This window comes from Hyperolius riggenbachi, chromosome 3 (genome assembly GCF_040937935.1).
Source record: "Hyperolius riggenbachi isolate aHypRig1 chromosome 3, aHypRig1.pri, whole genome shotgun sequence".
NCBI classification, from domain to species: domain Eukaryota; kingdom Metazoa; phylum Chordata; class Amphibia; order Anura; family Hyperoliidae; genus Hyperolius; species Hyperolius riggenbachi.
In genome coordinates, this window is record NC_090648.1 from 77667040 (window position 1) to 77685091 (window position 18052).

Below are 18052 nucleotides of genomic sequence, written 5' to 3' on the forward strand. Positions count from 1 at the left end.
GTACAGATATCCTTTAAGAGAGAAGATGGAGAGATGAGAGGAGTATTTGCAGGCTGTGGATGGGGCCCATGTATATGATTGTTGTATGAGAAAGATAACTAGATAATTGTCCCAGCAACAGTCAGGTAGTCGGGAGAAATAAGGGCGCAGTGATGAAGAGGAATACAGTGATACCTACTTAACGCTTACCAACTCACGATATTTAAACCATGATGATTACACATTTCAGTTTAGGGGTATGGCAAGAAAAGAAACTGCTAATGCCCCATGTAACTGATTACTCACGAATCTGGGTATGTGTACTGAGTTTAAAAAGAAAAAAAAAAAAAAAAAAGAAAAAAAAAAAAAAAAAAAAAAAAAAAAAAAAAAACTTTAAAAGCTCCTGATGATCCTGGTTAATGCTGGTAAGGATGGGTAAGGATTCAACTGTAACAGGACCTGAGCTTATGCCGGAACCATCAGCAAGATGGATAAACAATGGTTCCTTGCGAGGTTGTGTCGGAAATTGGTGAGTAGTAGCATATGTAATGTCCAAAAAGCAACTGCAGGCTCCGGAATCTATGATGGCGTGTGCATTAAGGATTCTTCCTGGGAGCTGGAAAGAAACAGGTATAGACAAAAGATTAGTAAAAGCTACCGTAGGCTGGGTTGGAGAAGCTCTGATGAAAATTTCCTTACCGGAAGGTCGGACAGGACAAGCTCTAAGGAAGTGACCAGAAGCTCCACAATACAGGCATAGGTTGCATTGACGGCGTCTCATTCTCTCTTCAGCAGATAAAGATGGGCGGATAAGACCTAATTGCATCGGTTCAGGCTGATCAGAAGCTGATGCTGTTGCAGGAGCCGGAGTTACAGAAGATGGAAACCATAGTGGCCGGGCGGTGTTTTTCCTTTCCAGAAGACGCTCTCGAAAGCGGCGATCCAGCTGGATAGCCACCTTGACCAATTCCTCCAGAGTATCAGGGACTCCTATTCTTGCCAACTCATCCTTGAGTTGGTCTGACAACCCCATACGGTATTGGAACTTTAAGGCAGACTCGTTCCAATCCGTGTCCGCGGCCCACCTTCTAAACTCCGAGGTGTACTCCTCCACCGGCCTGCGTCCTTGACGTAAATTTTGTAAGGAAGACTCAGCAGTAGCAATACGTTGCGGATCGTCATATAATATCGCCATAGCTTCAAAGAGTGATTGTACAGAGGCAAGAGTCTGATGTTTTTGCTCCATCAAATGATGAGCCCATGATTGGGGTTCCCCTTGAAGTAATGATATAATAAATCCCACCTTTGTTTCTTCATTGGCGAAGGTCCTTGGTTGCAGAGCAAAGTAAAGTTGACAGGAGTTCCGAAAGGTACGGAATTTAGTGCGGTCACCAGAAAATCGATCAGGCAGTGGTACTCGGGGTTCAGGAGCTGGTGGCAAAACTGGAACTGAAGCTGGAGTAGGCGGAACTGGCTCTGAGGCCACAGGAGCAGAATGGCTAGGGGTGACTGCAGCTGAACCATCACTGTTAGCAAGTGTGTTGATACGTCCTTCTAGTCGAACATGTCCGGCCTGTAGTTCTTTGAAAGCATCAGTTAAGGTAGCCATTTGGGTGCAAAGAGTGCTCAGAACATTCGCTACCTCAGCGGTCTCCATTTGGCTGTAGTATTTTGTAAGGTACCTTGAGGGTTGGAGACCGATGTGCTGGAGGTAGCAGCTCTTGCAACTTACCAACGGGAAACCCTGGAGTGGAAACAGGAATCTCCAGTTGGCACGGGGCAGGAGCGCTTGCAGGAAGTCACTGTAGCGCTCCCACAGGTTGAGTCTGGTACTGCAATGACTCAAACACCAGGTAGACTTGAGGACTGAAGCAGATCCAGGAACGGGCACAGGTCTGGCAGCAAAGCGGATACTCAAACAGGCGGTGGTCGGCAGCAGAGAGGGTAGTCGTACTTGGCAGAGGTCGGCAACAGAGCGGGTAATCAGACAGGCAGTGGTCGGCAGCAGAGAGGGTAGTCGTACTTGGCAAAGGTCGGCAACAGAGCGGGTAGTCAGACGAGCCAGGTTCAGTAACATCAGATCAGGGCAGAGCTTAGTCAGCACACGGGAACACACACACTCACAGAACTTGCTGCAATACTACAGCAACCAGAGTGTGGTGCTCTCCAGGCTTAAATAGGCCGTTTGGGCGTGCCCAGCGTAACGTACGACGCGCGTGCGCAGAAACGCACGGCGCCACGCAACGCCCACGTCAGAGCAACATGTACAAACAGACGCCCCTCACGTGCACGCGGCACTCACAGCAACGCCTTCCGGCGCCATTGCCTGCGCCGCCCGACGCGACGCGCACGAGCGCACCACGCCAGGCCGCCGATTATGGAGACCGGCCGAGATGCCCCCGGACGCCTGCCGACATCCGTGCGTGCCAGCCGCCTCGCCTGGACAGGTAACTGACCGTGACAGTGGGTGGGAAAGTGATCAAAAGTCTCCGCGATAGGCTTGTACGCTTATAGGGTGGACTTGCCCTAACCAAAAGGCTGTCCAAGCATGAGGACAGTGCCCCGTGTGAGGATTGAACTCACGACCTTCAGATTATGAGACTGACGCGCTACCTACTGCGCTAACGAGGCAGTGCTTTTGCCACTGTGCCGCACACGCGCCAGGTAAGTTGGCTCATGGTTTGCTGTCTAGACAGAGCTGATGCCCCCCTCTGGCTCTCGAGCTCCTTTTTCCCCCAGATGCATTCAGCTCTTACCGAACGCCTCCCATATGGTCTAGCGGTCATGATTCCTGGTTTTCACCCAGGCGGCCCGGGTTCGACTCCTGGTATGGGAACGTCCTGCCTTTTGGCTAAGGTGCGCTCATCAGAATCAAGCTTCCCAGGTGAGCGTACCGGAGCCCAACAAAAGCCTTCTCCTTGGGGGCCTATTAGTGCAGGGGAAGAACGGCTGTTGGCCAGAAAAAGGTCCTCCCTCTGTAATACTGGCTTTTTTCTCTTCGCCCCATCTACAAAAGTTCTCGGCGGGTGACAAGAAAGGCAATGTCCAAAGTCAGATTTTCAGTTGCTCCAAGCCCCTTTTGCAACTCTGCTGCTGATAGCGCTGATGTCCAGACTCTACTCTCAGTGGTATCTCAGTGGGTGGGAAAGTGATCAAAAGTCTCCGCGATAGGCTTGTACGCTTATAGGGTGGACTTGCCCTAACCAAAAGGCTGTCCAAGCATGAGGACAGTGCCCCGTGTGAGGATTGAACTCACGACCTTCAGATTATGAGACTGACGCGCTACCTACTGCGCTAACGAGGCAGTGCTTTTGCCACTGTGCCGCACACGCGCCAGGTAAGTTGGCTCATGGTTTGCTGTCTAGACAGAGCTGATGCCCCCCTCTGGCTCTCGAGCTCCTTTTTCCCCCAGATGCATTCAGCTCTTACCGAACGCCTCCCATATGGTCTAGCGGTCAGGATTCCTGGTTTTCACCCAGGCGGCCCGGGTTCGACTCCCGGTATGGGAACGTCCTGCCTTTTGGCTAAGGTGCGCTCATCAGAATCAAGCTTCCCAGGTGAGCGTACCGGAGCCCAACAAAAGCCTTCTCCTTGGGGGCCTATTATTGCAGGGGAAGAACGGCTGTTGGCCAGAAAAAGGTCCTCCCTCTGTAATACTGTCTGTTTTCTCTTCGCCCCATCTACAAAAGTTCTCGGCGGGTGACAAGAAAGGCAATGTCCAAAGTCAGATTTTCAGTTGCTCCAAGCCCCTTTTGCAACTCTGCTGCTGATAGCGCTGATGTCCAGACTCTACTCTCAGTGGTATCTCAGTGGGTGGGAAAGTGATCAAAAGTCTCCACGATAGGCTTGTACGCTTATAGGGTGGACTTGCCCTAACCAAAAGGCTGTCCAAGCATGAGGACAGTGCCCCGTGTGAGGATTGAACTCACGACCTTCAGATTATGAGACTGACGCGCTACCTACTGCGCTAACGAGGCAGTGCTTTTGCCACTGTGCCGCACACGTGCCAGGTAAGTTGGCTCATGGTTTGCTGTCTCGACAGAGCTGATGCCCCCCTCTGGCTCTCGAGCTCCTTTTTCCCCCAGATGCATTCAGCTCTTACCGAGCGCCTCCCATATGGTCTAGCGGTCAGGATTCCTGGTTTTCACCCAGGCGGCCCGGGTTCGACTCCCGGTATGAGAACGTCCTGCCTTTTGGCTAAGGTGCGCTCATCAGAATCAAGCTTCCCAGGTGAGCGTACCGGAGCCCAACAAAAGCCTTCTCCTTGGGGGCCTATTAGTGCAGGGGAAGAACGGCTGTTGGCCAGAAAAAGGTCCTCCCTCTGTAATACTGGCTGTTTTCTCTTCGCCCCATCTACAAAAGTTCTCGGCGGGTGACAAGAAAGGCAATGTCCAAAGTCAGATTTTCAGTTGCTCCAAGCCCCTTTTGCAACTCTGCTGCTGATAGCGCTGATGTCCAGACTCTACTCTCAGTGGTATCTCAGTGGGTGGGAAAGTGATCAAAAGTCTCCGCGATAGGCTTGTACGCTTATAGGGTGGACTTGCCCTAACCAAAAGGCTGTCCAAGCATGAGGACAGTGCCCCATGTGAGGATTGAACTCACGACCTTCAGATTATGAGACTGACGCGCTACCTACTGCGCTAACGAGGCAGTGCTTTTGCCACTGTGCCGCACACGTGCCAGGTAAGTTGGCTCATGGTTTGCTGTCTAGACAGAGCTGATGCCCCCCTCTGGCTCTCGAGCTCCTTTTTCCCCCAGATGCATTCAGCTCTTACCGAACGCCTCCCATATGGTCTAGCGGTCAGGATTCCTGGTTTTCACCCAGGCGGCCCGGGTTCGACTCCCGGTATGGGAACGTCCTGCCTTTTGGCTAAGGTGCGCTCATCAGAATCAAGCTTTCCAGGTGAGCGTACCGGAGCCCAACAAAAGCCTTCTCCTTGGGGGCCTATTAGTGCAGGGGAAGAACGGCTGTTGGCCAGAAAAAGGTCCTCCCTCTGTAATACTGGCTGTTTTCTCTTCGCCCCATCTACAAAAGTTCTCGGCGGGTGACAAGAAAGGCAATGTCCAAAGTCAGATTTTCAGTTGCTCCAAGCCCCTTTTGCAACTCTGCTGCTGATAGCGCTGATGTCCAGACTCTACTCTCAGTGGTATCTCAGTGGGTGGGAAAGTGATCAAAAGTCTCCGCGATAGGCTTGTACGCTTATAGGGTGGACTTGCCCTAACCAAAAGGCTGTCCAAGCATGAGGACAGTGCCCCGTGTGAGGACTAAACTCACGACCTTCAGATTATGAGACTGACGCGCTACCTACTGCACTAACGAGGCAGTGCTTTTGCCACTGTGCCGCACACGCGCCAGGTAAGTTGGCTCATGGTTTGCTGTCTAGACAGAGCTGATGCCCCCCTCTGGCTCTCGAGCTCCTTTTTCCCCCAGATGCATTCAGCTCTTACCGAATGCCTCCCATATGGTCTAGCGGTCAGGATTCCTGGTTTTCACCCAGGCGGCCCGGGTTCGACTCCTGGTATGGGAACGTCCTGACTTTTGGCTAAGGTGCGCTCATCAGAATCAAGCTTCCCAGGTGAGCGTACCGGAGCCCAACAAAAGCCTTCTCCTTGGGGGCCTATTAGTGCAGGGGAAGAACGGCTGTTGGCCAGAAAAAGGTCCTCCCTCTGTAATACTGGCTGTTTTCTCTTCGCCCCATCTACAAAAGTTCTCGGCGGGTGACAAGAAAGGCAATGTCCAAAGTCAGATTTTCAGTTGCTCCAAGCCCCTTTTGCAACTCTGCTGCTGATATCGCTGATGTCCAGACTCTACTCTCAGTGGTATCTCAGTGGGTGGGAAAGTGATCAAAAGTCTCCGCGATAGGCTTGTACGCTTATAGGGTGGACTTGCCCTAACCAAAAGGCTGTCCAAGCATGAGGACAGTGCCCCGTGTGAGGATTGAACTCACGACCTTCAGATTATGAGACTGACGCGCTACCTACTGCGCTAACGAGGCAGTGCTTTTGCCACTGTGCCGCACACGCGCCAGGTAAGATGGCTCATAGTTTGCTGTCTAGACAGAGCTGATGCCCCCCTCTGGCTCTCGAGCTCCTTTTTCCCCCAGATGCATTCAGCTCTTACTGATTGCCTCCCATATGGTCTAGCGGTCAGGATTCCTGGTTTTCACCCAGGCGGCCCGGGTTCGACTCCCGGTATGGGAACGTCCTGCCTTTTGGCTAAGGTGCGCTCATCAGAATCAAGCTTCCCAGGTGAGCGTACCGGAGCCCAACAAAAGCCTTCTCCTTGGGGGCCTATTAGTGCAGGGGAAGAACGGCTGTTGGCCAGAAAAAGGTCCTCCCTCTGTAATACTGGCTGTTTTCTCTTCGCCCCATCTACAAAAGTTCTCGGCGGGTGACAAGAAAGGCAATGTCCAAAGTCAGATTTTCAGTTGCTCCAAGCCCCTTTTGCAACTCTGCTGCTGATAGCGCTGATGTCCAGACTCTACTCTCAGTGGTATCTCAGTGGGTGTAAGGTACCCTGAGGGTTGGAGACCGATGTGCTGGAGGTAGCAGCTCTTGCAACTTACCAACGGGAAACCCTGGAGTGGAAACAGGAATCTCCAGTTGGCACGGGGCAGGAGCGCTTGCAGGAAGTCACTGTAGCGCTCCCACAGGTTGAGTCTGGTACTGCAATGACTCAAACACCAGGTAGACTTGAGGACTGAAGCAGATCCAGGAACGGGCACAGGTCTGGCAGCAAAGCGGATACTCAAACAGGCGGTGGTCGGCAGCAGAGAGGGTAGTCGTACTTGGCAGAGGTCGGCAACAGAGCGGGTAATCAGACAGGCAGTGGTCGGCAGCAGAGAGGGTAGTCGTACTTGGCAAAGGTCGGCAACAGAGCGGGTAGTCAGACGAGCCAGGTTCAGTAACATCAGATCAGGGCAGAGCTTAGTCAGCACACGGGAACACACACACTCACAGAACTTGCTGCAATACTACAGCAACCAGAGTGTGGTGCTCTCCAGGCTTAAATAGGCCGTTTGGGCGTGCCCAGCGTAACGTACGACGCGCGTGCGCAGAAACGCACGGCGCCACACAACGCCCACGTCAGAGCAACATGTACAAACAGACGCCCCTCACGCGCGCGCGCGTGCACGCGGCACTCACAGCAACGCCTTCCGGCGCCATTGCCTGCGCCGCCCGACGCGACGCGCACGAGCGCACCACGCCAGGCCGCCGATTATGGAGACCGGCCGAGATGCCCCCGGACGCCTGCCGACATCCGTGCGTGCCAGCCGCCTCGCCTGGACAGGTAACTGACCGTGACAGTGGGTGGGAAAGTGATCAAAAGTCTCCGCGATAGGCTTGTACGCTTATAGGGTGGACTTGCCCTAACCAAAAGGCTGTCCAAGCATGAGGACAGTGCCCCGTGTGAGGATTGAACTCACGACCTTCAGATTATGAGACTGACGCGCTACCTACTGCGCTAACGAGGCAGTGCTTTTGCCACTGTGCCGCACACGCGCCAGGTAAGTTGGCTCATGGTTTGCTGTCTAGACAGAGCTGATGCCCCCCTCTGGCTCTCGAGCTCCTTTTTCCCCCAGATGCATTCAGCTCTTACCGAACGCCTCCCATATGGTCTAGCGGTCAGGATTCCTGGTTTTCACCCAGGCGGCCCGGGTTCGACTCCCGGTATGGGAACGTCCTGCCTTTTGGCTAAGGTGCGCTCATCAGAATCAAGCTTCCCAGGTGAGCGTACCGGAGCCCAACAAAAGCCTTCTCCTTGGGGGCCTATTAGTGCAGGGGAAGAACGGCTGTTGGCCAGAAAAAGGTCCTCCCTCTGTAATACTGGCTGTTTTCTCTTCGCCCCATCTACAAAAGTTCTCGGCGGGTGACAAGAAAGGCAATGTCCAAAGTCAGATTTTCAGTTGCTCCAAGCCCCTTTTGCAACTCTGCTGCTGATAGCGCTGATGTCCAGACTCTACTCTCAGTGGTATCTCAGTGGGTGGGAAAGTGATCAAAAGTCTCCGCGATAGGCTTGTACGCTTATAGGGTGGACTTGCCCTAACCAAAAGGCTGTCCAAGCATGAGGACAGTGCCCCGTGTGAGGACTAAACTCACGACCTTCAGATTATGAGACTGACGCGCTACCTACTGCACTAACGAGGCAGTGCTTTTGCCACTGTGCCGCACACGCGCCAGGTAAGTTGGCTCATGGTTTGCTGTCTAGACAGAGCTGATGCCCCCCTCTGGCTCTCGAGCTCCTTTTTCCCCCAGATGCATTCAGCTCTTACCGAATGCCTCCCATATGGTCTAGCGGTCAGGATTCCTGGTTTTCACCCAGGCGGCCCGGGTTCGACTCCTGGTATGGGAACGTCCTGCCTTTTGGCTAAGGTGCGCTCATCAGAATCAAGCTTCCCAGGTGAGCGTACCGGAGCCCAACAAAAGCCTTCTCCTTGGGGGCCTATTAGTGCAGGGGAAGAACGGCTGTTGGCCAGAAAAAGGTCCTCCCTCTGTAATACTGGCTGTTTTCTCTTCGCCCCATCTACAAAAGTTCTCGGCGGGTGACAAGAAAGGCAATGTCCAAAGTCAGATTTTCAGTTGCTCCAAGCCCCTTTTGCAACTCTGCTGCTGATAGCGCTGATGTCCAGACTCTACTCTCAGTGGTATCTCAGTGGGTGGGAAAGTGATCAAAAGTCTCCGCGATAGGCTTGTACGCTTATAGGGTGGACTTGCCCTAACCAAAAGGCTGTCCAAGCATGAGGACAGTGCCCCGTGTGAGGACTAAACTCACGACCTTCAGATTATGAGACTGACGCGCTACCTACTGCACTAACGAGGCAGTGCTTTTGCCACTGTGCCGCACACGCGCCAGGTAAGTTGGCTCATGGTTTGCTGTCTAGACAGAGCTGATGCCCCCCTCTGGCTCTCGAGCTCCTTTTTCCCCCAGATGCATTCAGCTCTTACCGAATGCCTCCCATATGGTCTAGCGGTCAGGATTCCTGGTTTTCACCCAGGCGGCCCGGGTTCGACTCCTGGTATGGGAACGTCCTGCCTTTTGGCTAAGGTGCGCTCATCAGAATCAAGCTTCCCAGGTGAGCGTACCGGAGCCCAACAAAAGCCTTCTCCTTGGGGGCCTATTAGTGCAGGGGAAGAACGGCTGTTGGCCAGAAAAAGGTCCTCCCTCTGTAATACTGGCTGTTTTCTCTTCGCCCCATCTACAAAAGTTCTCGGCGGGTGACAAGAAAGGCAATGTCCAAAGTCAGATTTTCAGTTGCTCCAAGCCCCTTTTGCAACTCTGCTGCTGATAGCGCTGATGTCCAGACTCTACTCTCAGTGGTATCTCAGTGGGTGGGAAAGTGATCAAAAGTCTCCGCGATAGGCTTGTACGCTTATAGGGTGGACTTGCCCTAACCAAAAGGCTGTCCAAGCATGAGGACAGTGCCCCGTGTAAGGATTGAACTCACGACCTTCAGATTATGAGACTGACGCGCTACCTACTGCGCTAACGAGGCAGTGCTTTTGCCACTGTGCCGCACACGCGCCAGGTAAGTTGGCTCATGGTTTGCTGTCTAGACAGAGCTGATGCCCCCCTCTGGCTCTCGAGCTCCTTTTTCCCCCAGATGCATTCAGCTCTTACCAAACGCCTCCCATATGGTCTAGCGGTCAGGATTCCTCGTTTTCACCCAGGCGGCCCGGGTTCGACTCCTGGTATGGGAACGTCCTGCCTTTTGGCTAAGGTGCGCTCATCAGAATCAAGCTTCCCAGGTGAGCGTACCGGAGCCCAACAAAAGCCTTCTCCTTGGGGGCCTATTAGTGCAGGGGAAGAACGGCTGTTGGCCAGAAAAAGGTCCTCCCTCTGTAATACTGGCTGTTTTCTCTTCGCCCCATCTACAAAAGTTCTCGGCGGGTGACAAGAAAGGCAATGTCCAAAGTCAGATTTTCAGTTGCTCCAAGCCCCTTTTGCAACTCTGCTGCTGATATCGCTGATGTCCAGACTCTACTCTCAGTGGTATCTCAGTGGGTGGGAAAGTGATCAAAAGTCTCCGCGATAGGCTTGTACGCTTATAGGGTGGACTTGCCCTAACCAAAAGGCTGTCCAAGCATGAGGACAGTGCCCCGTGTGAGGATTGAACTCACGACCTTCAGATTATGAGACTGACGCGCTACCTACTGCGCTAACAAGGCAGTGCTTTTGCCACTGTGCCGCACACGCGCCAGGTAAGTTGGCTCATGGTTAGCTGTCTAGACAGAGCTGATGCCCCCCTCTGGCTCTCGAGCTCCTTTTTCCCCCAGATGCATTCAGCTCTTACCGAATGCCTCCCATATGGTCTAGCGGTCAGGATTCCTGGTTTTCACCCAGGCGGCCTGGGTTCGACTCCCGGTATGGGAACGTCCTGCCTTTTGGCTAAGATGCGCTCATCAGAATCAAGCTTCCCAGGTGAGCGTACCGGAGCCCAACAAAAGCCTTCTCCTTGGGGGCCTATTAGTGCAGGGGAAGAACGGCTGTTGGCCAGAAAAAGGTCCTCCCTCTGTAATACTGGCTGTTTTCTCTTCGCCCCATCTACAAAAGTTCTCGGCGGGTGACAAGAAAGGCAATGTCCAAAGTCAGATTTTCAGTTGCTCCAAGCCCCTTTTGCAACTCTGCTGCTGATATCGCTGATGTCCAGACTCTACTCTCAGTGGTATCTCAGTGGGTGGGAAAGTGATCAAAAGTCTCCGCGATAGGCTTGTACGCTTATAGGGTGGACTTGCCCTAACCAAAAGGCTGTCCAAGCATGAGGACAGTGCCCCGTGTGAGGATTGAACTCACGACCTTCAGATTATGAGACTGACGCGCTACCTACTGCGCTAACGAGGCAGTGCTTTTGCCACTGTGCCGCACACGCGCCAGGTAAGATGGCTCATAGTTTGCTGTCTAGACAGAGCTGATGCCCCCCTCTGGCTCTCGAGCTCCTTTTTCCCCCAGATGCATTCAGCTCTTACTGAACGCCTCCCATATGGTCCAGCGGTCAGGATTCCTGGTTTTCACCCAGGCGGCCTGGGTTCGACTCCCGGTATGGGAACGTCCTGCCTTTTGGCTAAGGTGCGCTCATCAGAATCAAGCTTCCCAGGTGAGCGTACCGGAGCCCAACAAAAGCCTTCTCCTTGGGGGCCTATTAGTGCAGGGGAAGAACGGCTGTTGGCCAGAAAAAGGTCCTCCCTCTGTAATACTGGCTGTTTTCTCTTCGCCCCATCTACAAAAGTTCTCGGCGGGTGACAAGAAAGGCAATGTCCAAAGTCAGATTTTCAGTTGCTCCAAGCCCCTTTTGCAACTCTGCTGCTGATAGCGCTGATGTCCAGACTCTACTCTCAGTGGTATCTCAGTGGGTGTAAGGTACCTTGAGGGTTGGAGACCGATGTGCTGGAGGTAGCAGCTCTTGCAACTTACCAACGGGAAACCCTGGAGTGGAAACAGGAATCTCCAGTTGGCACGGGGCAGGAGCGCTTGCAGGAAGTCACTGTAGCGCTCCCACAGGTTGAGTCTGGTACTGCAATGACTCAAACACCAGGTAGACTTGAGGACTGAAGCAGATCCAGGAACGGGCACAGGTCTGGCAGCAAAGCGGATACTCAAACAGGCGGTGGTCGGCAGCAGAGAGGGTAGTCGTACTTGGCAGAGGTCGGCAACAGAGCGGGTAATCAGACAGGCAGTGGTCGGCAGCAGAGAGGGTAGTCGTACTTGGCAAAGGTCGGCAACAGAGCGGGTAGTCAGACGAGCCAGGTTCAGTAACATCAGATCAGGGCAGAGCTTAGTCAGCACACGGGAACACACACACTCACAGAACCTGCTGCAATACTACAGCAACCAGAGTGTGGTGCTCTCCAGGCTTAAATAGGCCGTTTGGGCGTGCCCAGTGTAACGTACGACGCGCGTGCGCAGAAACGCACGGCGCCACGCAACGCCCACGTCAGAGCAACATGTACAAACAGACGCCCCTCACGCGCGCGCGCGTGCACGCGGCACTCACAGCAACGCCTTTCGGCGCCATTGCCTGCGCCGCCCGACGCGACGCGCACGAGCGCACCACGCCAGGCCGCCGATTATGGAGACCGGCCGAGATGCCCCCGGACGCCTGCCGACATCCGTGCGTGCCAGCCGCCTCGCCTGGACAGGTAACTGACCGTGACAGTGGGTGGGAAAGTGATCAAAAGTCTCCGCGATAGGCTTGTACGCTTATAGGGTGGACTTGCCCTAACCAAAAGGCTGTCCAAGCATGAGGACAGTGCCCCGTGTGAGGATTGAACTCACGACCTTCAGATTATGAGACTGACGCGCTACCTACTGCGCTAACGAGGCAGTGCTTTTGCCACTGTGCCGCACACGCGCCAGGTAAGTTGGCTCATGGTTTGCTGTCTAGACAGAGCTGATGCCCCCCTCTGGCTCTCGAGCTCCTTTTTCCCCCAGATGCATTCAGCTCTTACCGAACGCCTCCCATATGGTCTAGCGGTCAGGATTCCTGGTTTTCACCCAGGCGGCCCGGGTTCGACTCCTGGTATGGGAATGTCCTGCCTTTTGGCTAAGGTGCGCTCATCAGAATCAAGCTTCCCAGGTGAGCGTACCGGAGCCCAACAAAAGCCTTCTCCTTGGGGGCCTATTAGTGCAGGGGAAGAACGGCTGTTGGCCAGAAAAAGGTCCTCCCTCTGTAATACTGGCTGTTTTCTCTTCGCCCCATCTACAAAAGTTCTCGGCGGGTGACAAGAAAGGCAATGTCCAAAGTCAGATTTTCAGTTGCTCCAAGCCCCTTTTGCAACTCTGCTGCTGATAGCGCTGATGTCCAGACTCTACTCTCAGTGGTATCTCAGTGGGTGGGAAAGTGATCAAAAGTCTCCGCGATAGGCTTGTACGCTTATAGGGTGGACTTGCCCTAACCAAAAGGCTGTCCAAGCATGAGGACAGTGCCCCGTGTGAGGATTGAACTCACGACCTTCAGATTATGAGACTGACGCGCTACCTACTGCGCTAACGAGGCAGTGCTTTTGCCACTGTGCCGCACACGTGCCAGGTAAGTTGGCTCATGGTTTGCTGTCTCGACAGAGCTGATGCCCCCCTCTGGCTCTCGAGCTCCTTTTTCCCCCAGATGCATTCAGCTCTTACCGAGCGCCTCCCATATGGTCTAGCGGTCAGGATTCCTGGTTTTCACCCAGGCGGCCCGGGTTCGACTCCCGGTATGGGAACGTCCTGCCTTTTGGCTAAGGTGCGCTCATCAGAATCAAGCTTCCCAGGTGAGCGTACCGGAGCCCAACAAAAGCCTTCTCCTTGGGGGCCTATTAGTGCAGGGGAAGAACGGCTGTTGGCCAGAAAAGGGTCCTCCCTCTGTAATACTGGCTGTTTTCTCTTCGCCCCATCTACAAAAGTTCTCGGCGGGTGACAAGAAAGGCAATGTCCAAAGTCAGATTTTCAGTTGCTCCAAGCCCCTTTTGCAACTCTGCTGCTGATAGCGCTGATGTCCAGACTCTACTCTCAGTGGTATCTCAGTGGGTGGGAAAGTGATCAAAAGTCTCCGCGATAGGCTTGTACGCTTATAGGGTGGACTTGCCCTAACCAAAAGGCTGTCCAAGCATGAGGACAGTGCCCCGTGTGAGGACTAAACTCACGACCTTCAGATTATGAGACTGACGCGCTACCTACTGCACTAACGAGGCAGTGCTTTTGCCACTGTGCCGCACACGCGCCAGGTAAGTTGGCTCATGGTTTGCTGTCTAGACAGAGCTGATGCCCCCCTCTGGCTCTCGAGCTCCTTTTTCCCCCAGATGCATTCAGCTCTTACCGAATGCCTCCCATATGGTCTAGCGGTCAGGATTCCTGGTTTTCACCCAGGCGGCCCGGGTTCGACTCCCGGTATGGGAACGTCCTGCCTTTTGGCTAAGGTGCGCTCATCAGAATCAAGCTTCCCAGGTGAGCGTACCGGAGCCCAACAAAAGCCTTCTCCTTGGGGGCCTATTAGTGCAGGGGAAGAACGGCTGTTGGCCAGAAAAAGGTCCTCCCTCTGTAATACTGGCTGTTTTCTCTTCGCCCCATCTACAAAAGTTCTCGGCGGGTGACAAGAAAGGCAATGTCCAAAGTCAGATTTTCAGTTGCTCCAAGCCCCTTTTGCAACTCTGCTGCTGATAGCGCTGATGTCCAGACTCTACTCTCAGTGGTATCTCAGTGGGTGGGAAAGTGATCAAAAGTCTCCGCGATAGGCTTGTACGCTTATAGGGTGGACTTGCCCTAACCAAAAGGCTGTCCAAGCATGAGGACAGTGCCCCGTGTGAGGATTGAACTCACGACCTTCAGATTATGAGACTGACGCGCTACCTACTGCGCTAACGAGGCAGTGCTTTTGCCACTGTGCCGCACACGCGCCAGGTAAGTTGGCTCATGGTTTGCTGTCTAGACAGAGCTGATGCCCCCCTCTGGCTCTCGAGCTCCTTTTTCCCCCAGATGCATTCAGCTCTTACCAAACGCCTCCCATATGGTCTAGCGGTCAGGATTCCTGGTTTTCACCCAGGCGGCCCGGGTTCGACTCCTGGTATGGGAACGTCCTGCCTTTTGGCTAAGGTGCGCTCATCAGAATCAAGCTTCCCAGGTGAGCGTACCGGAGCCCAACAAAAGCCTTCTCCTTGGGGGCCTATTAGTGCAGGGGAAGAACGGCTGTTGGCCAGAAAAAGGTCCTCCCTCTGTAATACTGGCTGTTTTCTCTTCGCCCCATCTACAAAAGTTCTCGGCGGGTGACAAGAAAGGCAATGTCCAAAGTCAGATTTTCAGTTGCTCCAAGCCCCTTTTGCAACTCTGCTGCTGATAGCGCTGATGTCCAGACTCTACTCTCAGTGGTATCTCAGTGGGTGGGAAAGTGATCAAAAGTCTCCGCGATAGGCTTGTACGCTTATAGGGTGGACTTGCCCTAACCAAAAGGCTGTCCAAGCATGAGGACAGTGCCCCATGTGAGGATTGAACTCACGACCTTCAGATTATGAGACTGACGCGCTACCTACTGCGCTAACGAGGCAGTGCTTTTGCCACTGTGCCGCACACGCGCCAGGTAAGTTGGCTCATGGTTTGCTGTCTAGACAGAGCTGATGCCCCCCTCTGGCTCTCGAGCTCCTTTTTCCCCCAGATGCATTCAGCTCTTACCGAACGCCTCCCATATGGTCTAGCGGTCAGGATTCCTGGTTTTCACCCAGGCGGCCCGGGTTCGACTCCCGGTATGGGAACGTCCTGCCTTTTGGCTAAGGTGCGCTCATCAGAATCAAGCTTCCCAGGTGAGCGTACCGGAGCCCAACAAAAGCCTTCTCCTTGGGGGCCTATTAGTGCAGGGGAAGAACGGCTGTTGGCCAGAAAAAGGTCCTCCCTCTGTAATACTGGCTGTTTTCTCTTCGCCCCATCTACAAAAGTTCTCGGCGGGTGACAAGAAAGGCAATGTCCAAAGTCAGATTTTCAGTTGCTCCAAGCCCCTTTTGCAACTCTGCTGCTGATAGCGCTGATGTCCAGACTCTACTCTCAGTGGTATCTCAGTGGGTGGGAAAGTGATCAAAAGTCTCCGCGATAGGCTTGTACGCTTATAGGGTGGACTTGCCCTAACCAAAAGGCTGTCCAAGCATGAGGACAGTGCCCCGTGTGAGGACTAAACTCACGACCTTCAGATTATGAGACTGACGCGCTACCTACTGCACTAACGAGGCAGTGCTTTTGCCACTGTGCCGCACACGCGCCAGGTAAGTTGGCTCATGGTTTGCTGTCTAGACAGAGCTGATGCCCCCCTCTGGCTCTCGAGCTCCTTTTTCCCCCAGATGCATTCAGCTCTTACCGAATGCCTCCCATATGGTCTAGCGGTCAGGATTCCTGGTTTTCACCCAGGCGGCCCGGGTTCGACTCCCGGTATGGGAACGTCCTGCCTTTTGGCTAAGGTGCGCTCATCAGAATCAAGCTTCCCAGGTGAGCGTACCGGAGCCCAACAAAAGCCTTCTCCTTGGGGGCCTATTAGTGCAGGGGAAGAACGGCTGTTGGCCAGAAAAAGGTCCTCCCTCTGTAATACTGGCTGTTTTCTCTTCGCCCCATCTACAAAAGTTCTCGGCGGGTGACAAGAAAGGCAATGTCCAAAGTCAGATTTTCAGTTGCTCCAAGCCCCTTTTGCAACTCTGCTGCTGATAGCGCTGATGTCCAGACTCTACTCTCAGTGGTATCTCAGTGGGTGGGAAAGTGATCAAAAGTCTCCGCGATAGGCTTGTACGCTTATAGGGTGGACTTGCCCTAACCAAAAGGCTGTCCAAGCATGAGGACAGTGCCCCGTGTGAGGATTGAACTCACGACCTTCAGATTATGAGACTGACGCGCTACCTACTGCGCTAACGAGGCAGTGCTTTTGCCACTGTGCCGCACACGCGCCAGGTAAGTTGGCTCATGGTTTGCTGTCTAGACAGAGCTGATGCCCCCCTCTGGCTCTCGAGCTCCTTTTTCCCCCAGATGCATTCAGCTCTTACCAAACGCCTCCCATATGGTCTAGCGGTCAGGATTCCTGGTTTTCACCCAGGCGGCCTGGGTTCGACTCCCGGTATGGGAACGTCCTGCCTTTTGGCTAAGGTGCGCTCATCAGAATCAAGCTTCCCAGGTGAGCGTACCGGAGCCCAACAAAAGCCTTCTCCTTGGGGGCCTATTAGTGCAGGGGAAGAACGGCTGTTGGCCAGAAAAAGGTCCTCCCTCTGTAATACTGGCTGTTTTCTCTTCGCCCCATCTACAAAAGTTCTCGGCGGGTGACAAGAAAGGCAATGTCCAAAGTCAGATTTTCAGTTGCTCCAAGCCCCTTTTGCAACTCTGCTGCTGATAGCGCTGATGTCCAGACTCTACTCTCAGTGGTATCTCAGTGGGTGGGAAAGTGATCAAAAGTCTCCGCGATAGGCTTGTACGCTTATAGGGTGGACTTGCCCTAACCAAAAGGCTGTCCAAGCATGAGGACAGTGCCCCGTGTGAGGATTGAACTCACGACCTTCAGATTATGAGACTGACGCACTACCTACTGCGCTAACGAGGCAGTGCTTTTGCCACTGTGCCGCACACGCGCCAGGTAAGTTGGCTCATGGTTTGCTGTCTAGACAGAGCTGATGCCCCCCTCTGGCTCTCGAGCTCCTTTTTCCCCCAGATGCATTCAGCTCTTACCGAACGCCTCCCATATGGTCTAGCGGTCAGGATTCCTGGTTTTCACCCAGGCGGCCCGGGTTCGACTCCCGGTATGGGAACGTCCTGCCTTTTGGCTAAGGTGCGCTCATCAGAATCAAGCTTCCCAGGTGAGCGTACCGGAGCCCAACAAAAGCCTTCTCCTTGGGGGCCTATTAGTGCAGGGGAAGAACGGCTGTTGGCCAGAAAAAGGTCCTCCCTCTGTAATACTGGCTGTTTTCTCTTCGCCCCATCTACAAAAGTTCTCGGCGGGTGACAAGAAAGGCAATGTCCAAAGTCAGATTTTCAGTTGCTCCAAGCCCCTTTTGCAACTCTGCTGCTGATAGCGCTGATGTCCAGACTCTACTCTCAGTGGTATCTCAGTGGGTGGGAAAGTGATCAAAAGTCTCCGCGATAGGCTTGTACGCTTATAGGGTGGACTTGCCCTAACCAAAAGGCTGTCCAAGCATGAGGACAGTGCCCTGTGTGAGGATTGAACTCACGACCTTCAGATTATGAGACTGACGCGCTACCTACTGCGCTAACGAGGCAGTGCTTTTGCCACTGTGCCGCACACGCGCCAGGTAAGTTGGCTCATGGTTTGCTGTCTAGACAGAGCTGATGCCCCCCTCTGGCTCTCGAGCTCCTTTTTCCCCCAGATGCATTCAGCTCTCACCGAACGCCTCCCATATGGTCTAGCGGTCAGGATTCCTTGTTTTCACCCAGGCGGCCTGGGTTCGACTCCCGGTATGGGAACGTCCTGCCTTTTGGCTAAGATGCGCTCATCAGAATCAAGCTTCCCAGGTGAGCGTACCGGAGCCCAACAAAAGCCTTCTCCTTGGGGGCCTATTAGTGCAGGGGAAGAACGGCTGTTGGCCAGAAAAAGGTCCTCCCTCTGTAATACTGGCTGTTTTCTCTTCG

General features: G+C 53.7%; 41 non-coding genes across 41 annotated transcripts; 20 read left to right on the forward strand and 21 right to left on the reverse strand.

Annotated features, from left to right (window-relative positions):
• Positions 1-2537: 2537 nt before the first annotated feature.
• Positions 2538-2610, reverse strand: TRNAM-CAU (transfer RNA methionine (anticodon CAU)). The gene has a single exon. It is a non-coding gene; the product is annotated as a tRNA-Met (tRNA).
• Positions 2611-2743: 133 nt separating this feature from the next.
• TRNAE-UUC (transfer RNA glutamic acid (anticodon UUC)) lies at positions 2744-2815 on the forward strand. Its single transcript has one exon. It is a non-coding gene; the product is annotated as a tRNA-Glu (tRNA).
• Positions 2816-3210: 395 nt separating this feature from the next.
• Positions 3211-3283, reverse strand: TRNAM-CAU (transfer RNA methionine (anticodon CAU)). Its single transcript has one exon. It is a non-coding gene; the product is annotated as a tRNA-Met (tRNA).
• Positions 3284-3416: 133 nt separating this feature from the next.
• On the forward strand, positions 3417-3488 carry TRNAE-UUC (transfer RNA glutamic acid (anticodon UUC)). The gene has a single exon. It is a non-coding gene; the product is annotated as a tRNA-Glu (tRNA).
• Positions 3489-3883: 395 nt separating this feature from the next.
• TRNAM-CAU (transfer RNA methionine (anticodon CAU)) lies at positions 3884-3956 on the reverse strand. Its single transcript has one exon. It is a non-coding gene; the product is annotated as a tRNA-Met (tRNA).
• Positions 3957-4089: 133 nt separating this feature from the next.
• Positions 4090-4161, forward strand: TRNAE-UUC (transfer RNA glutamic acid (anticodon UUC)). The gene has a single exon. It is a non-coding gene; the product is annotated as a tRNA-Glu (tRNA).
• Positions 4162-4556: 395 nt separating this feature from the next.
• Positions 4557-4629, reverse strand: TRNAM-CAU (transfer RNA methionine (anticodon CAU)). Its single transcript has one exon. It is a non-coding gene; the product is annotated as a tRNA-Met (tRNA).
• A 133-nt stretch (positions 4630-4762) lies between these two features.
• Positions 4763-4834, forward strand: TRNAE-UUC (transfer RNA glutamic acid (anticodon UUC)). Its single transcript has one exon. It is a non-coding gene; the product is annotated as a tRNA-Glu (tRNA).
• Positions 4835-5229: 395 nt separating this feature from the next.
• Positions 5230-5302, reverse strand: TRNAM-CAU (transfer RNA methionine (anticodon CAU)). Its single transcript has one exon. It is a non-coding gene; the product is annotated as a tRNA-Met (tRNA).
• A 133-nt stretch (positions 5303-5435) lies between these two features.
• TRNAE-UUC (transfer RNA glutamic acid (anticodon UUC)) lies at positions 5436-5507 on the forward strand. The gene has a single exon. It is a non-coding gene; the product is annotated as a tRNA-Glu (tRNA).
• A 395-nt stretch (positions 5508-5902) lies between these two features.
• On the reverse strand, positions 5903-5975 carry TRNAM-CAU (transfer RNA methionine (anticodon CAU)). Its single transcript has one exon. It is a non-coding gene; the product is annotated as a tRNA-Met (tRNA).
• A 133-nt stretch (positions 5976-6108) lies between these two features.
• TRNAE-UUC (transfer RNA glutamic acid (anticodon UUC)) lies at positions 6109-6180 on the forward strand. Its single transcript has one exon. It is a non-coding gene; the product is annotated as a tRNA-Glu (tRNA).
• A 1201-nt stretch (positions 6181-7381) lies between these two features.
• On the reverse strand, positions 7382-7454 carry TRNAM-CAU (transfer RNA methionine (anticodon CAU)). The gene has a single exon. It is a non-coding gene; the product is annotated as a tRNA-Met (tRNA).
• A 133-nt stretch (positions 7455-7587) lies between these two features.
• TRNAE-UUC (transfer RNA glutamic acid (anticodon UUC)) lies at positions 7588-7659 on the forward strand. Its single transcript has one exon. It is a non-coding gene; the product is annotated as a tRNA-Glu (tRNA).
• Positions 7660-8054: 395 nt separating this feature from the next.
• Positions 8055-8127, reverse strand: TRNAM-CAU (transfer RNA methionine (anticodon CAU)). Its single transcript has one exon. It is a non-coding gene; the product is annotated as a tRNA-Met (tRNA).
• A 133-nt stretch (positions 8128-8260) lies between these two features.
• On the forward strand, positions 8261-8332 carry TRNAE-UUC (transfer RNA glutamic acid (anticodon UUC)). Its single transcript has one exon. It is a non-coding gene; the product is annotated as a tRNA-Glu (tRNA).
• Positions 8333-8727: 395 nt separating this feature from the next.
• TRNAM-CAU (transfer RNA methionine (anticodon CAU)) lies at positions 8728-8800 on the reverse strand. The gene has a single exon. It is a non-coding gene; the product is annotated as a tRNA-Met (tRNA).
• Positions 8801-8933: 133 nt separating this feature from the next.
• On the forward strand, positions 8934-9005 carry TRNAE-UUC (transfer RNA glutamic acid (anticodon UUC)). The gene has a single exon. It is a non-coding gene; the product is annotated as a tRNA-Glu (tRNA).
• Positions 9006-9400: 395 nt separating this feature from the next.
• On the reverse strand, positions 9401-9473 carry TRNAM-CAU (transfer RNA methionine (anticodon CAU)). The gene has a single exon. It is a non-coding gene; the product is annotated as a tRNA-Met (tRNA).
• Positions 9474-10073: 600 nt separating this feature from the next.
• TRNAM-CAU (transfer RNA methionine (anticodon CAU)) lies at positions 10074-10146 on the reverse strand. Its single transcript has one exon. It is a non-coding gene; the product is annotated as a tRNA-Met (tRNA).
• A 133-nt stretch (positions 10147-10279) lies between these two features.
• TRNAE-UUC (transfer RNA glutamic acid (anticodon UUC)) lies at positions 10280-10351 on the forward strand. The gene has a single exon. It is a non-coding gene; the product is annotated as a tRNA-Glu (tRNA).
• A 395-nt stretch (positions 10352-10746) lies between these two features.
• On the reverse strand, positions 10747-10819 carry TRNAM-CAU (transfer RNA methionine (anticodon CAU)). The gene has a single exon. It is a non-coding gene; the product is annotated as a tRNA-Met (tRNA).
• A 133-nt stretch (positions 10820-10952) lies between these two features.
• On the forward strand, positions 10953-11024 carry TRNAE-UUC (transfer RNA glutamic acid (anticodon UUC)). The gene has a single exon. It is a non-coding gene; the product is annotated as a tRNA-Glu (tRNA).
• A 1201-nt stretch (positions 11025-12225) lies between these two features.
• TRNAM-CAU (transfer RNA methionine (anticodon CAU)) lies at positions 12226-12298 on the reverse strand. The gene has a single exon. It is a non-coding gene; the product is annotated as a tRNA-Met (tRNA).
• Positions 12299-12431: 133 nt separating this feature from the next.
• Positions 12432-12503, forward strand: TRNAE-UUC (transfer RNA glutamic acid (anticodon UUC)). Its single transcript has one exon. It is a non-coding gene; the product is annotated as a tRNA-Glu (tRNA).
• A 395-nt stretch (positions 12504-12898) lies between these two features.
• TRNAM-CAU (transfer RNA methionine (anticodon CAU)) lies at positions 12899-12971 on the reverse strand. Its single transcript has one exon. It is a non-coding gene; the product is annotated as a tRNA-Met (tRNA).
• A 133-nt stretch (positions 12972-13104) lies between these two features.
• TRNAE-UUC (transfer RNA glutamic acid (anticodon UUC)) lies at positions 13105-13176 on the forward strand. The gene has a single exon. It is a non-coding gene; the product is annotated as a tRNA-Glu (tRNA).
• A 395-nt stretch (positions 13177-13571) lies between these two features.
• TRNAM-CAU (transfer RNA methionine (anticodon CAU)) lies at positions 13572-13644 on the reverse strand. The gene has a single exon. It is a non-coding gene; the product is annotated as a tRNA-Met (tRNA).
• Positions 13645-13777: 133 nt separating this feature from the next.
• On the forward strand, positions 13778-13849 carry TRNAE-UUC (transfer RNA glutamic acid (anticodon UUC)). Its single transcript has one exon. It is a non-coding gene; the product is annotated as a tRNA-Glu (tRNA).
• Positions 13850-14244: 395 nt separating this feature from the next.
• On the reverse strand, positions 14245-14317 carry TRNAM-CAU (transfer RNA methionine (anticodon CAU)). Its single transcript has one exon. It is a non-coding gene; the product is annotated as a tRNA-Met (tRNA).
• A 133-nt stretch (positions 14318-14450) lies between these two features.
• Positions 14451-14522, forward strand: TRNAE-UUC (transfer RNA glutamic acid (anticodon UUC)). The gene has a single exon. It is a non-coding gene; the product is annotated as a tRNA-Glu (tRNA).
• Positions 14523-14917: 395 nt separating this feature from the next.
• Positions 14918-14990, reverse strand: TRNAM-CAU (transfer RNA methionine (anticodon CAU)). Its single transcript has one exon. It is a non-coding gene; the product is annotated as a tRNA-Met (tRNA).
• A 133-nt stretch (positions 14991-15123) lies between these two features.
• On the forward strand, positions 15124-15195 carry TRNAE-UUC (transfer RNA glutamic acid (anticodon UUC)). Its single transcript has one exon. It is a non-coding gene; the product is annotated as a tRNA-Glu (tRNA).
• A 395-nt stretch (positions 15196-15590) lies between these two features.
• On the reverse strand, positions 15591-15663 carry TRNAM-CAU (transfer RNA methionine (anticodon CAU)). The gene has a single exon. It is a non-coding gene; the product is annotated as a tRNA-Met (tRNA).
• Positions 15664-15796: 133 nt separating this feature from the next.
• On the forward strand, positions 15797-15868 carry TRNAE-UUC (transfer RNA glutamic acid (anticodon UUC)). The gene has a single exon. It is a non-coding gene; the product is annotated as a tRNA-Glu (tRNA).
• A 395-nt stretch (positions 15869-16263) lies between these two features.
• On the reverse strand, positions 16264-16336 carry TRNAM-CAU (transfer RNA methionine (anticodon CAU)). Its single transcript has one exon. It is a non-coding gene; the product is annotated as a tRNA-Met (tRNA).
• A 133-nt stretch (positions 16337-16469) lies between these two features.
• TRNAE-UUC (transfer RNA glutamic acid (anticodon UUC)) lies at positions 16470-16541 on the forward strand. Its single transcript has one exon. It is a non-coding gene; the product is annotated as a tRNA-Glu (tRNA).
• Positions 16542-16936: 395 nt separating this feature from the next.
• On the reverse strand, positions 16937-17009 carry TRNAM-CAU (transfer RNA methionine (anticodon CAU)). The gene has a single exon. It is a non-coding gene; the product is annotated as a tRNA-Met (tRNA).
• A 133-nt stretch (positions 17010-17142) lies between these two features.
• TRNAE-UUC (transfer RNA glutamic acid (anticodon UUC)) lies at positions 17143-17214 on the forward strand. The gene has a single exon. It is a non-coding gene; the product is annotated as a tRNA-Glu (tRNA).
• Positions 17215-17609: 395 nt separating this feature from the next.
• TRNAM-CAU (transfer RNA methionine (anticodon CAU)) lies at positions 17610-17682 on the reverse strand. Its single transcript has one exon. It is a non-coding gene; the product is annotated as a tRNA-Met (tRNA).
• Positions 17683-17815: 133 nt separating this feature from the next.
• Positions 17816-17887, forward strand: TRNAE-UUC (transfer RNA glutamic acid (anticodon UUC)). The gene has a single exon. It is a non-coding gene; the product is annotated as a tRNA-Glu (tRNA).
• Positions 17888-18052: the final 165 nt, after the last annotated feature.